Source organism: Cavia porcellus, unplaced genomic scaffold (assembly GCF_034190915.1).
Source record: "Cavia porcellus strain 051 isolate PalLab524CR breed Dunkin Hartley unplaced genomic scaffold, mCavPor4.1 scaffold_24, whole genome shotgun sequence".
Classification (NCBI taxonomy): Eukaryota; Metazoa; Chordata; class Mammalia; order Rodentia; family Caviidae; genus Cavia; species Cavia porcellus.
Window position 1 is genome coordinate 49,661,719 of NW_026947507.1, and position 14,630 is coordinate 49,676,348.

The 14,630-nt window shown below is 40.4% G+C and overlaps 1 long non-coding RNA gene across 1 annotated transcript; it reads left to right on the top strand.

Moving 5' to 3' along the window:
* Positions 1-1,989: 1,989 nt before the first annotated feature.
* LOC134472761 (uncharacterized) lies at positions 1,990-8,021 on the top strand. Its single transcript, XR_010042724.1, has 2 exons — positions 1,990-3,768; positions 6,955-8,021. It is a non-coding gene; the product is annotated as an uncharacterized LOC134472761 (long non-coding RNA).
* The last annotated feature ends 6,609 nt before the right edge of the window (positions 8,022-14,630 follow it).

The following is a 14,630-nucleotide window of genomic DNA, read 5'->3' on the forward strand; positions in this document are numbered from 1 at the left end:
TTAGATTGTATTAGATTGTACTATTCTTCACAAAAATAGCTTCATTTGTATCATAGCAATACCAGTAACTTGGCCTTACTGTATATGTGTGTTTTCCTTTTCCCTCTGGGTAAAGGATTGATATGTTAATCAATGCTCTCCTGTGTAAAGAATTGTAAAATCTTACCTAATTGATATGTTAACCATTGTTGCCCTCTACAAATAGAACAGTTGTGGTGCTAAAGTAAGGTAACTAAGGTTGTTAATTGCTGTTAGACTTGTCTATTCTTTGCTAGGAAAAACAAGATTTCTTTTTATCTAAACTTGCTTGCATGCAGGGAGACTTGTTAACACAACCCTTACCTGATCTTGCTCTTCCCAAGATGTGTAATCAATGTTTCTGTTTGTGCCACACCCCCGTCCCCTTCCTTACATTGTGTGACCAGCAGCTGTTTGTGGATTTACAAGATAAAAGCCCTGACTTTTAGCTGTCAGGTATGCAGTCTTCAAATTGGCTCCCAGAGACTCCTCACCAGGCCTGGCCTAATAAAGCCTTTGCTCCCTAAATTTTAATTTCTTGCTTCCTTGGATTTTATACCGGGGTCTGAGTTATCACAGGCCGCACTGGATCTGGGAAGGGGTATTCCCCAGGCCGGAGTCTTTTAGATGTGTTCAGCTGGTACAACCCTAAAAGCATCTTGTAGAGACTCTAGGGAGACTCAAGTACACAGATAGAGCCCAGAAAAAATGTCTAGGCTGAAGACATTAATTTGAGAGCAATTCATTCAGTTTGTTAAGGAAATGTTTGAACAAAGACTGTGTACAAGATGTGTTTGTGTGCTGCAGATAAAGAAGTGCTAAGTTTTAGAAAGGAACCTATAACACTTGTGATTATATTGGATACTGGGATGAGAATCAGGGATAATTATATTCATTTTATTTATTCAAGACCTGAGCAGCTGTTGATATCATTTTCTGAAATTGGGAAGATGAGTTTAGATATGTAAAATTTGAGACTCACATTAGAAATTCAAGGGGAAGGTGGTAGGTAAGATCTGAGCCTGGAAGTCAGGAAAGGTAGTTGTGACAGAGGTGTAAATTTGGGCGTCACAGGCTCCAGAGGGCAGTGGGCTTAGAGGGATTGCCAGGCGGGCATGTGAACATTATCAAGAACAGCTCCCGGGAAGGAACCTTGAAGCTCTGTAGCCCTAGGAAGGAGACTCAGAAGGGGGGCAACAGTGAGGTGGGGGAAGCAGGAGAAATGTCACATCCTAACACCAAGACAAGAAAGAATTTCAGCCAGAAATGGGCAGCCTCTGTCTTGGAAGCACCAATGAGTCAAATTTAAGGGCAGATGATTAATTATTAGGATGAATCAAAGAAGAAATAAAGAAGTCATTGGTGGTTTCACAAGCATCTTGGGTGGAATAATGGGGATCAAAGCAGCAGTCAAATGCACTAACCAGGGGGTGAAGCGATGACTGCGGGTGAGCAGAGAAACGGTGGGGGGATGTTTGCAGGGATTGGGGCAAATGCCTCTGAGGTCGAGGAAGGCTTATTGTTTGAGATAAGAAGTATGGAGTAGGCTTGTTTGACCACAGGAATGACTCAGTGGAGATGGGAAATTTAATGATACTGGAGACCGGGATAAGAGTAGCTTCTGAGTAAATGAGGAGAGACGTGGAGGATGTGCAGAAGGTCAGCGCGGCGATTGGTTTTTCAGTCAGCTTGGCTGGGTCACAATGCCCAGATATGTGGTCTGATTATTACAGATGCTTCTGTGAGCAGGTGTTTGAATGAAATTAATACTGAAATTGGTAGACTTTGAGTCAAGAGAATTTCCCTCTATAAAAACCTCATTCACTTAGGTGAAAGAGCAGAACAAGAGACCAGCTTCCCTTGAGCAGGGGCGACTCTGCAGCACGGAACTTTTCTCCGGGACCAGAGCCCAGGCTCCGCTCAGCCTGCAGCCTGCAGCCTACCCCACTGCCAGCCTCCAGAGTCACATAAGCCATTTCCTAAAGTACATAAATCTCTTCATGAGTCTTACTGGTTCTGGTATCTGGAGAACCCTGGTAATTTAGTCGCCTTTGAGAGGAGTCTTTCCTGGACTCCTGTAGCAGCAGCAAAAGTGTGGAGCACGACTGCAGATGTCAGTGGCGCCCACAGGAGGAAGACCTTGCAGCTTCTGTCTGACTGCTGTGTTCTTCTGCTGTGTGTGTTCTTCTGCTGTGTGCTGGAAGAACACAGGAAGAATGAAAGAATGAAAACAGAGGCTGAAGATGACAGAAAGGGTCTGCAGAGAGGAGAAGGGGTGTGGTAAGACCAAATACATTCGGAGCAGTAGGCTTTTGGGAATAGTGCACACCTGCTTGAGTTGTGCAGGCCACAGAAGTGGAAGTGTGAGAGTCGACCCCCCTGCTACAACCCCCTCCCCAGAGCGGAGAATGAAAGGGTTAACTCCCTAACTCCCCAGAGCGGGGAATGAAAGGGTTAACTCCCTAACTCCCCAGAGCGGGGAATGAAAGGGTTAACTCCCTAACTCCCCAGAGCAGGGAATGAAAGGGTTGACTCCCTAACTCCCCGGAGCTCTCAGAACAGAGCAGTAAAGAGTGCTTCACTCCCTAAACCTTTCCCAGGAGATAGTCAGAGCAGGGCCAAAAAGAATGTACTGTATAAACAGGACCAGGGAGCACCTGGCACTCTAAGGTCAACCCAAGACCCTCGGTCTCCATGGTTACTCAGCCCCAGACCCTCAAATTAGCATTAGCCAGGTCCTGCGCCGCTCAGAATTAACCAATGCGATTTGCTTCTGTAAACTTGCTTGCCTCCTGCGTGTATCTTTAAAAACCCTGCACAAATTCCCCTCGGGGCCCCTCTGCACTTGTTTGCCTGAGGGACCCCATGCGCATGGAAATAAACTTTTTTTCCTCACCAAGAGTTGAGTCCTTGGGGTCTCTTTCCCTGCGGCGTCGGCCCTAACATCTTGGAGGCCCCACCGAGATAGCACGTCTCACGGAAGGTGACCTCAACGGCTCTGCGGTGGGTGAGTACGACCGGTCGCTTCTTATTTTTACTCTGAGGATCAATCTACCGGTATTTTACGCCCCGAGCCAAACGGCTCCGGTCTAGGGGCAATTTTTGTTACCTGTTTTTGTTATCTGTTCTCTGTTCTTGGGTGATCGGGGGACGCCCCACACGGTTTTCCGTGACTCACCGTCTGCGATAGGATTTTCCTATCGGTTTGGGGCCCAATCTGTGGTCCGTCAGGGCCAATTCGGAGACACCCTCCGAGGTGACTCGTTTGGGGAATTTCATTCCCAATCTGTGGTCCGTCTGGGCCAATCTGGGGAATTTCATTCCCAATCTGTGGTCCGTCCGGGCCAATCTGGAGGCACCCCCTAAGGTGACTCGTTTGATGTGAAACTAATGCGTGAGAGTGAGGTGGCCGGCCTGTTTGTCCTGTGTGTTGTGACTGTTGTGATCGGTTATTTGTTGTGTCGCGCGTACGCTAACCACTCTTTGTCTTCAGAACACCATGGGACAAATGACATCGTCCCCATTGTCCCTCACCCTCGACCATTGGTCGGAGGTTCGAGAGAGGGCTCACAATCTCTCCTTTCAGGTTAAAAAAGTAAATGGCAGACTTTCTGCTCGTCTGAGTGGCCCACATTCTCCGTGGATTGGCCACCAGAGGGGACTTTCCACCTTCCCCTCATCTTAGCAGTTAAGAACATCATCTTCCGCCCTGGACGAGAGAGCCACCCCGACTGGGTCACCTACATCTTGGTATGGCAAGACCTCAGGGAGAAGCCCCCACCGTGGGTAAAACCCTTCCTTCCTCCGCCCTCTCCTTGGTTGCCTGTTTAAACTTGTTACTAACTTAGGGGCTTGTTGCCCATTTCTGTTGCAGGATCCATATGGCTTATTAGATTCAAGGTTCATGATAAGAAAAATTATTTCCTTTAGCTGACCAAACTATGCAAGAAGCTCCCTTTGTTTGTGTCTTTAATGTTGTGGCACCTTGTTTAATATGTAAGACTTCAATTGATTGCTTGCAACCTCGGCATGCCTTTTAAAAGGAGTATTTTTTCTCTCTGGTGAAAATGTAAACATGTACACATATATATGTATATCTATGGTTGTTAAGAGTCATGTCAACTTTGCCAAGTAAAAACCAGGCGGTACTATATTTGAGCCAGTTAAAAGGTTACAGTTTTGTTTTTAAAATACAACATTTTTATGTGGTAAAAAGACGTAAAATAAGTATGTTTTGGGCTACTAGAAGGTGACTTCAAGGGTTTTGTTGAGAGTTTTGATGTTGTCTGAGAAATGAGAAAAAAAGGTAATTGACTGGTAATAGTAAAAAGAGGGACAAAGAGAGTGGTCTTCAAGTAAAGGTGTCTGGCTATGCCAGAATGTAGAAAAAGATTAAAGCTTAGTTTGAGAGGTATTATTGTAAGTTGTAGAAGGCTCAAGAGGATGTGAATTTTATTTGTCTTGGTTTATAGTACTACAAATAACAGGTTTGACAAAAAGTAAATGTGTTCAGAATTTGACAGTATTAGATCAGTTTTGGTAAAAGTATACATAAGATTGTACTTTGCTGCAAAATGTTTTCATTAAAATGAGATTATAGGTGATATTAAAAATAAGATACAAGTTCTTACATGCGCTGTAAACATCTGGGAGATTATACAGCACAATTTTGTTACCTATGAAAAAGCCCTTTTTGTTAAAAATATAATTTTAATAAAATAATGGCCTGTCACGTGACACCCTTGGACAAAAAAACAGTGTGCCATCCAGATGAAGCCGGCTCTCTGATCCGGAATGCCAAAACCATGTTCTCCTTTTGTGCCACCCTGACTGGACATCCAGAGGTAAGGAGGTTTCCCAATATTGCCAGTTGTTCTCTTTGTAACTCAGTCGGCCCCACATGTTAGACAAAAATTACAAAGGTTTGAGAGGTTTAAGAAAATGCCCCTCAGCCAGTTAATAGAGATAGCACAAAAAGGTCTTTGAGAACTGAAAAATTTACAAAAAGATAGCCAAGATGTTAAAATTGCTCTATGAGAAAAACTTTTAAAAAACAGACGAGACTTTCTGGGGGCAGTTGGATACTGTAGGCTAAATTTTACTGAAAAGCTTGCCTCTATATGACTCCCATAAGGGAGAAACTCAAAATTCACTGAACTGGACTGATAAATGTAAACAGGCCTTCCAACAGCTCAAGCGGGCCTTGACAGAGGACCCAGCCCTGGGACTCCCTGACGTTACCAAGCCTTTCATCTTGTTCATAGATAAACTCAGGGACATTGCCAAAAGAGTCCTAACTCAGGACATTGGCCCTTAAAAGAGGCCTATAGCCTACCTCTCCAAAAGACTTGATCCAGTGACAGGAGTATGGCCCCCTGCCTTAGAATACTAGCTACTGTGACAATGTTACTCAAGGAGACAAAAAAAAACTCGCTTTGGGCAAGTGATTTCTGTGGTAACCTCTCACAGTTTAGAGACTCTTATCAAAACCCCCCCTAAAAAAAAAAAAAAAAAAAAAAAGGGCTCTCAAATGCCAGAATTCTACTGTCAAGCCCTGCTTCTAGACCCAGAGTTAATGATATTCAAGACTTCTTCAGCTTTAAACCCAGCCACCCTTATGCCTGATGATGATCCGGAGGAACAAAGGACACCTCTCCATGAGTGTGCTGACATCCTCGAACTGCAGCAGAACCTACAGGCTGATCTTACTGACCAGCTTTTGGGAAATGCCAACAACTGTTCGATGAAAACAGCTTCATCCAAAACGACAAACGAGTGGCCGGGGCAGCAGTGACCACCGAAAAGGAGGTACTCTGGGTTAAGCGGGTAGAGCCTGGCACTTCTGCCCAAAAGGCAGAGCTTGTTGCTTTGACTGAGAGGCTAAAACTAGCCACGGAAAAGAGGGTAAACATTTTTTTACTGAAGACATCCCTTTGCTACTGTACATATACGGGGAAGCCATCTAAAAATGCTCCACAGATTCTAGATTTGCTGGCAGCTGTCTGGCGGCCTCAATGGGTTGCTATTCCTTACAAGGCTCACCCAACCAGAGATAAAAAATAACAACCACATCAGAGGGGTCAACCAAGAAAGTAACTGCTCTGATACTAGTCCTCTGACCTTGTCAGAACTAGTCTACACAAAAAAAAAAGACCTACAGTTGACATCTCAACTTGGAATAAAGTCTCCCACCCCAAGGGGCTAATACCAGTTACCTGATAAACAAGTACTGTTACTGGAGGCACTAAGATGGGAGCTGTTTCACCTTACAGAATTGTTCAGAACTCAGTATTTTATTCCAAAACTCTACAAACTGACCACCTCTTCGAGCTCCAGATGCCCACAGTGTTTGTTAGTCAACTCAGCCAAGAGCTCTGCGTTGGAGACCACCCGACATCAAAAAATTGTTCCAGGAGAACATTAGAAAATAAACTTCATGGACATGGTAAAACTTAATTTACAGGGACACTGCTATCTCTTGGTATTAATAAACATTTTTACTGGCTAGGTAGAGGCTTTCCCTACTAAGTCTGAGTCAGCCTTAGTGGTAGTTAAAAGGCTATTACATGAGATCATACCTTGATTTGGCCTCCCACTATCAATGGGGTCCGATAATGGCCTGGCTTTCATAGCCCGAGTCACCCAAAAGTTAGCCCAGACATTAAAGATTAATTAAAACTCCACTGTGCCTATCAGCCACATAGCTCAAGGCAAATAAAACGTATGAACCAAAGTCTCAAGGACATTTTAGCTAAGCTGTCTTCAAAAACTGGCAATAATTGGATGAGCCTTCTTCCCTTTGCACTGTTAAGAGCTAGATATACCCCATATGTTTCTAAAATTTCCCCCTTTAAAGCCATGTTTGGGAGGCCCCCGCCATTGGTTCCAAGATTGTCAGAAGACAAATTAGCTGAAATTACTAATCAAAATCTTAAGTCCCTACAGACACTCCAACCTGTGTTGGCCTGGATCCACCAGCTGTTTAGACAAAAACACTTGGACCTGCCTTCAGAGACCAAGGCCTCAAGGACTCCAGTCTTGGTTCGATGTCACCACCGTGACTCCCTTAAACCCCGCTGAGAAAGACCTTTCACCGTGGTGCTCAATACCCCCACTGCCATCAAGGTAGCAGGAAAAACTGCGCGGATTCACTACACTCATGTAAAGCCACTGGAAACAGCAGACAACGAGGGACATACTCAGTGGACTACACAACAGACTGGTAACCCTTAAAGTTAAAAATTGACTAACTGTTTTAGCTTGCTTGTTTTGATTTTAATAACATTAATGCCGACCTTACATGGCGGCTTTGGTCCCCCTGTAAGCAAAAAAAAAAACCAATTGTTAAAGATCTTTTGTTTTAAAAAAAAAAAAAAAGGGGGGTCTCTGCGCCGCACTAAAAAAAAAAATGTTGTTTTTACACTGATCATACTGGGATTGTAAAAGATACAATAAAAAAGTTGAGAGAGAAAATCAGATCTCAAGAGCCCCCTTCAAATAAAGCCAAAGTGTTCTCTTTCCGAGAATCAATTCTGCCCTATATCCTCCCTTTATTGAGACCCCTGGCCGGATTCATTATAGTCATGGCTATAGCCCCTTGCCTCATTAACCGAGTAACCCGGTTTGTAAGGGCTCAGATCTCTCAGGTAAAAGTTATGGTGCTACGTCAACAATATGACCCCTTACCTATACAGGACTTTTAGGATTAAAAGTCATTGGAGAAATAAAAGGGGGGAATGTGAGAGTCGACCCCCCTGCTACAACCCCCTCCCCAGAGCGGAGAATGAAAGGGTTAACTCCCTAACTCCCCAGAGCGGGGAATGAAAGGGTTAACTCCCTAACTCCCCAGAGCGGGGAATGAAAGGGTTAACTCCCTAACTCCCCAGAGCAGGGAATGAAAGGGTTGACTCCCTAACTCCCCGGAGCTCTCAGAACAGAGCAGTAAAGAGTGCTTCACTCCCTAAACCTTTCCCAGGAGATAGTCAGAGCAGGGCCAAAAAGAATGTACTGTATAAACAGGACCAGGGAGCACCTGGCACTCTAAGGTCAACCCAAGACCCTCGGTCTCCATGGTTACTCAGCCCCAGACCCTCAAATTAGCATTAGCCAGGTCCTGCGCCGCTCAGAATTAACCAATGCGATTTGCTTCTGTAAACTTGCTTGCCTCCTGCGTGTATCTTTAAAAACCCTGCACAAATTCCCCTCGGGGCCCCTCTGCACTTGTTTGCCTGAGGGACCCCATGCGCATGGAAATAAACTTTTTTTCCTCACCAAGAGTTGAGTCCTTGGGGTCTCTTTCCCTGCGGCGTCGGCCCTAACAGAAGGAGATAATTTGTGTGTTCTCCTTTGGTAGAACTCAGCCACAGATACATGCACAGAACAGGCTGACACAAGGATTCAGGCAGAGGCTTGTCAGGTAGATGGAAGCAGTTGAGATAACTTTGAAGATGATGATCTAATGGTGGCTCAAGATGTGCACATTTGGTAAGGGTGGCATTAAGAATTGGAGAAGAAGTTTTGATGAGGTCAGTTACATGCCAGAATAAAAGTATCATAGTAGTCCTCAGGATGAGAATATTTTGATGTCTCTGTGTTAGGAAGCTCTAAATGTTTTGTGACAACAAAGACCATGGATGTGAAGGAGGATCTGAAGAAAAGATTATTGGAGCCAAGAAAAACCTTAGACCAGGTGACACAAGGTTGTTTTGGGGCTAGATCAACACATAAGTTACTAATAGTTCTCTCGGGTCTTCCAACCTTGCTAACGCTTGGCACTAGCTGAACCTGCCATGGCAGAGACTGACCAGCAGAACAACCTCTTGCCTCTATGATGATTATCCCAAATAGCACACGTGATCTATCTTTCTTAAGTCTAAGTCACAAAATAAAAATCTGAGTTAGGCATTCCAGATGAACAAAAATAACACAGACATTATATATGTATATATATATATATATATATATATATATATATATATATATATTGACTGAGGGAGTTTGTAGAAATGCTTTAACAGAAAAAAGTTTTGGAAAGCAAGAAAAATTTCTACTGGGTAGGAAGCAGACAATGCACCTACTTAAAGTTTTACAGTCCAGTATTGAAAGAGGTCTAACATGTAATTTCTCACTCCAATAGTCTTTAAACTGACCGTTGGCTTATACAGCCCGCAGGGACAAGGAAAGGCTTCTTTAGCCAGCTGATGAGGAAACCCAGCCATCCTGAACTTTTCATTTGTAAACAGACAGAAAACAACCCCATGTTTAATGATATCCCCACTTTACTGACCATGGATGTGAGCAAGACAAGTGCATATTCTTCATTTAATATTGAATAATATTTCGGGTCTGAGAAATTATTTGATTGAAATTTTCTCCCTTCCATTTCTGGAATCTATCATTTTATGTCAATTTAAAAGAAAAGAGTTTTTTGAAATATAGCTGAATGTATTAGCTTAGAAGTTGAAGTTGGGGCTGGGGATTTAGCTCAGCAGCATAAGCGCCTTCCTTTGCCAGTAGGCAGTTGTGAGTTCGATCCCCGGTACCGACAAAAAGGAAAAAGACAAAAAAAAAAAAAAAAAAAAAGTAATCATCTCTAGAGATTGGAACAATAATTACCAAATAAATAATTCCATTTATATATTTATGATGATAGTTACTTATTAGCTTAAGTAAGACACTTTCCTGGCTCCTGATAGCAACTCCTCATTTTCTTCTTTAACTACAATATCACTAGGAAGTTTTCTGGACAACACCAATAATTCAGTGGAGAGGGAAAAATTACCAGGACTAGCATTCTGTTATTTTTCACTCTTTAAAAATTTTTTGATTTTGTGCAAGTTATATCTGCATATAGAGAATTCTGTAAGTTTTCTTTAGAAAACTCTTCTCCTTTTCTACTCTTTTCCCTGTTAGCAAAGGCCTTTGTGTGTGTGTGTGTGTGTGTGTGTGTGTGTGTGTGTGTGTGTGTGTTAGTAGAAACTTCTATTGCTTCTTCCCTGTTCAAGCTGTGGCTGTAGTTTTCTTTTTCTCCTCTCCTCAGATATTCAGATGCATCACTTCAGCCCTTCACCAGCCAGATAAAAATTTAGATTACAGTTATGTCGTCTGAAGTGCTATGGCTCAGCAAACATTATTCAACACTTAGATGATTAATAAATTATGATTATTTTTCAAGTCCTGCTTGAACAGTTCTCAGGTTTTGTTAGAATTAAAATGATCACTTTCTTATATTTCCTTTTATATTTGTCATTAAATTTAGCTGAAAATTCTTTACTGGTTGTCTAACTTTGCTTTTAAGAAGTTGGGTATATTTTAAAAAGTCAATGTTATCTTCTTTAGGAAGACTCTCCCAGTCTTTTGACATTTTCCAAGGTGAACTACTTATCCTCTATAACTTGCGTATATGTGTAGTCTTGAAATTCCCCAATATCACCCCCAAGTATTCTCTTTGCTTCTTTCTTGTGTCGGATCTCTCTTTCTTCATGTACTGTCTGACTCTCAAACAGCACATCAATAAGTAACTTTATGAAAAAAGCTGCACAGGAAGCTAATATTTTGCAAACTTGCATGTCTGAAAATATGTTTACCTATCTCCACAGTGGGTTAACGATTTGACGATATAAAATCCTAAAATGAAAACAATTTTCCTTCAGAATTCTGAACCCTGTCTTCTAATTTTCTTTGTTGCTATTGAGCAAATCACAATCATTCTGCATTCTTCTGTTGTTTGTCCTCTCAGGAAACTTCAAAAATATTCTTTGGTTCTCAAATCACTGGCCACTAATGACAACACACTCAGTGTAGTCTGTGTTCATCTCTTGTTCTTGGCTGTCACCTCACGTCTTTTGGTTCTGACAAATTATTGAATTACTTGATTGATGTTTTCTCTCTTCTTTTTCTGTATTCTCTTATGCAGAACAACTACTTTTCAAATGTTGGGCCCAATTCACTGATTTTTTTAGTTTTCACATCTATGTATGTTTTTTTTTTTCTGGCACTCTTAGAGATTTTATCATTTTATGTTACAAACTATTGATTGCTTCACTTTTCCTTGAAATGTTTGTATTTCTGTGAATTCATTTTGTTCTCTGAGTGTCATTTCTGTGGGTGCTTGTATGTTCTTGTCTGAACTTTGTAAAATTTTCTCTTTCAAAGAGTGTAAGTATTTTTCCGATTTATTAAGGGACATTTTGTGTATTATAAAATTTACCTATGCAAAGTTTACAACTCAACAATTTAAAATGACTTTATCAAAATGTGCAATTATCATCATAAATCCATTTTATTTATTTGCTGCTCATTCACTATTTTCTTTAATCTTGGTTTTGATTCTTGCCCCAGGCAATCACAAACCTATCTCCACAGACTTGCTGTTGTGCACATATCATATAAATAAAATCAAATGCTTTGTGCTGTTTTGTGTCTTTTTCATTTAATATAATATATTTGAGGACCAACCTTCACGTGAGTATCAATAATTTGTTCCAATAAAAATTGGTGAACAATATCTTATTGTACATATATACATTTTATCCATTTACCAGCTGAATGATTTTACCTTTTTTCTGAGTTTTGGTGATTATAAATTATGAATTCTACAAACATTTGTATGCAAGTCTTTGTGTGCATATGAATTTTAATTTCTCTGGATTTCTGGCTTATATGGTAAATGTATGTTTAACTTTTAAGAAACTATCAACCTATTTTCAAAATGACTTCACTATTTTGTTTCCTACTAGTGATAGATGAGTTTTTCTGTATACTCTTGCCAATATTTGTTGTTGTCTGTTTTTGTATCAGCCTTGAGAAAAATACTCCCTTAACTCAAGTTAATGCAGTCATTAAAATGAGAGCTGGAACCATCTGGATGTTTGCAGTACACAATGAGTGACACTCATCATGGAGAGATGGTACATGCACAGGACATGTCCTAATCATCTTTGTTTAAATCTCTTCTCCCCTCCTTACATCTCTTGGTTCCCTTTCCTTTTGTGAGAGATCTGTACTCTGTTTTCTGTGATCTTTTTATTTTACTCTACAATTTATGTATGTTATGGGTGTCTCATATAAGAGAAATGATGCAGTACTTGAGCTTGTATATCTGATTTACTTCACTGAACAGTATGGATTTAAAGCACATTCCTTTTCCTACAAATGATGCAAGTTTATTTTCATAGCAGAGTTTTATTTCATTGTGTGTAAACACCAGTCTTTTTTTGTGTCGGAGATTGAACTGGTGACCTGGCGCTTGCCAGGCAGGCACTTATGCCACTGAACTAAACTCCTGGCCCAACACCACATTTTCGTTATCCATATGTCTGTTGATTGACACACAGGCCACTTCCAAGATTTAGCTATTAGGAATTGTGCTTCTATTAAGATGAGTGTGTATATACCACTATAATATGCTGTCCTTAACTCTCTCAGAAAAGTACCCAGAAGGGAAATGGCTGGGTCAAATGGAATTTCTATTTTTAGGGGAATCACTGTACTGTTTTTTACAGTGGCCATACTAATTTATGTTCCCACTAACAATGTAGAAGTGCTCCTTTCCCCCTATAGTCTTGCCAGAATTTTTTTTCATTTCTTGTTGATAGCTATGCTTTCTAGAGTATGGTCTTTTAAATGGAATCTCATGGTCTTTTAAAAAGTTGAGAATTTTAAATGTATTTATTTGACAGTTATACCTCTTCTGGCCAGTGTCCATTCATTTCACTTGCACATTTATTATTGAGTCTTTTGTTTGGGAGAAGGTCAGATTTTTTTGAGTTTTGTTCTACATACTTGTTCTCTGAGGAGTAGCTGCAAAGTTTTTTTTTTTCATTGTGTAGGTTGTGTCTTCTTTCTGTCGGTTGTTTTCTGTTAAGAGGCTTTTAAATTTGATATGATCTTATTGGTTGAATCGACATTATTTTTTGTGCAGTTGGGGTTCTGTAAGAAAGTCTTTGCCTGTGCTTTTATCTTCAAGACTTTTAACTATTTTTTCTTCTGGAAGATTGTTTCTGTTTTAACATTTAGATCTTTGATCCACTTCAGTTTAGTACATGTTGAGATGTGGTCTATAGTTTTTGAGGAATTTTTGTTTCTATGAACATTACAGAGACTGGTCTGTAGTTCGTCCTACTCCAGTGTTGGAATCAGGGTAAGGCTGACTTCCAGGAATGACTGTGGGAGTACTTCTTCCATGTCAGTTTCATTGAAGTATGTGAGGAGTATTGGTATTAGATCTTCTGTGAAGTTTTTGTAGAATTTAGCAGTGAATCCACTGGGTTCTGGGCTCTTCTTGTTTCATAGCATTTTTAAAAATTATTACTTCTTTAATTTCATAGTCAGTTATTGGATTACTTACATCTTTGTGGCTCAGTTTTGTTAACTCATATATCCCTAGGAATCCATTAATTTCCTCTGGGTTCTCCAATGTATTGGAGTATAAGTTTTCAATGTCGTTATTTATAATCTTCTGAATTTTGGTAGTGTCTGCACCGATTTTGCCTTTTTCATATTTAATTACATTGATTCAGATGTTTTTCTTGTTTTGGTAAAACTGGCTAAAGCTTTGTCTATTTTGTTAATATTGTCAAAGAATCAACTCTTCCATTTATCTATTTGTGTTGATTTTTAAAGCACTTTCATTCTTTAAAATTTTATTTTACTCATTTTAAAGACAGTAAAACAGAATAAAACCAACCAATCCAAACCAGAGTGATACAGAACTTCAAAACATTATAAAATCAACAACAGTTACCATAATGACTTTTGTTGACTTCAAAATTACAGCAGATAACTTCAGACATAGTAAAAATCAAATAGAACAGAATAGAAACAATGAAAATGAAACAATGAATACAGTAAAGAGCTTCAAAACAAGCCAATAGTAAATCCATCTTGCCATCTTTGAAATAGCTGCTCCTGCAGTCGGAAATTTAACATAGTCAAAAGAGAATAGAACCCAACCCAATGAAAATGATATAGGACTTCCAAACAAGACAATAGGGAATCAGTAATGGCTATGATCCTCAGAAGGAGATCTGCCCCCCATGCCACACTGTACCGCTGTCCTCTGAACCTCGGGTCAGACCACTGGCCCTAGACCTGCAAGGTTAGTGAAACACCAAAGCACCCCAGGAAATAACAGTTTCATTAATTTCTTCTGTGATCTTTATAATTTATTTCCCTGTACTAGCTTTGGATTTATATTATTCATGTTTTTCTAGGCCTTCAAGGTGTATAATTATGTTAGTTTTGGGGCACCCACTCTGTTTCTGATGTGGGCCTTCACAGGTACCAACTTCAATCCTAGGACTGCTTTCGTCATGTCCCACAAGTTCTGATATGTTTTACCGGCATTATCATTTGGTTCAAGGAACTGTCTGTTTTCATCCTTGATTTTTCCTGTGACCCACTGACTATTGAACACCATATCACTTAATTATTTGCATTATTTTTGTTATTTACCCTGTCACTGATTTCTAATTACATTGGACCGTAACCTTTTCTAGTTTCACTGGAATATGGTCATTGAACTATGATCTAGTTGATTCACCATTGATTTCTAGTTTCATTGTACTACTACTATTTGGTAACATGTATGGGACAATTTCAGTTCATTAGAA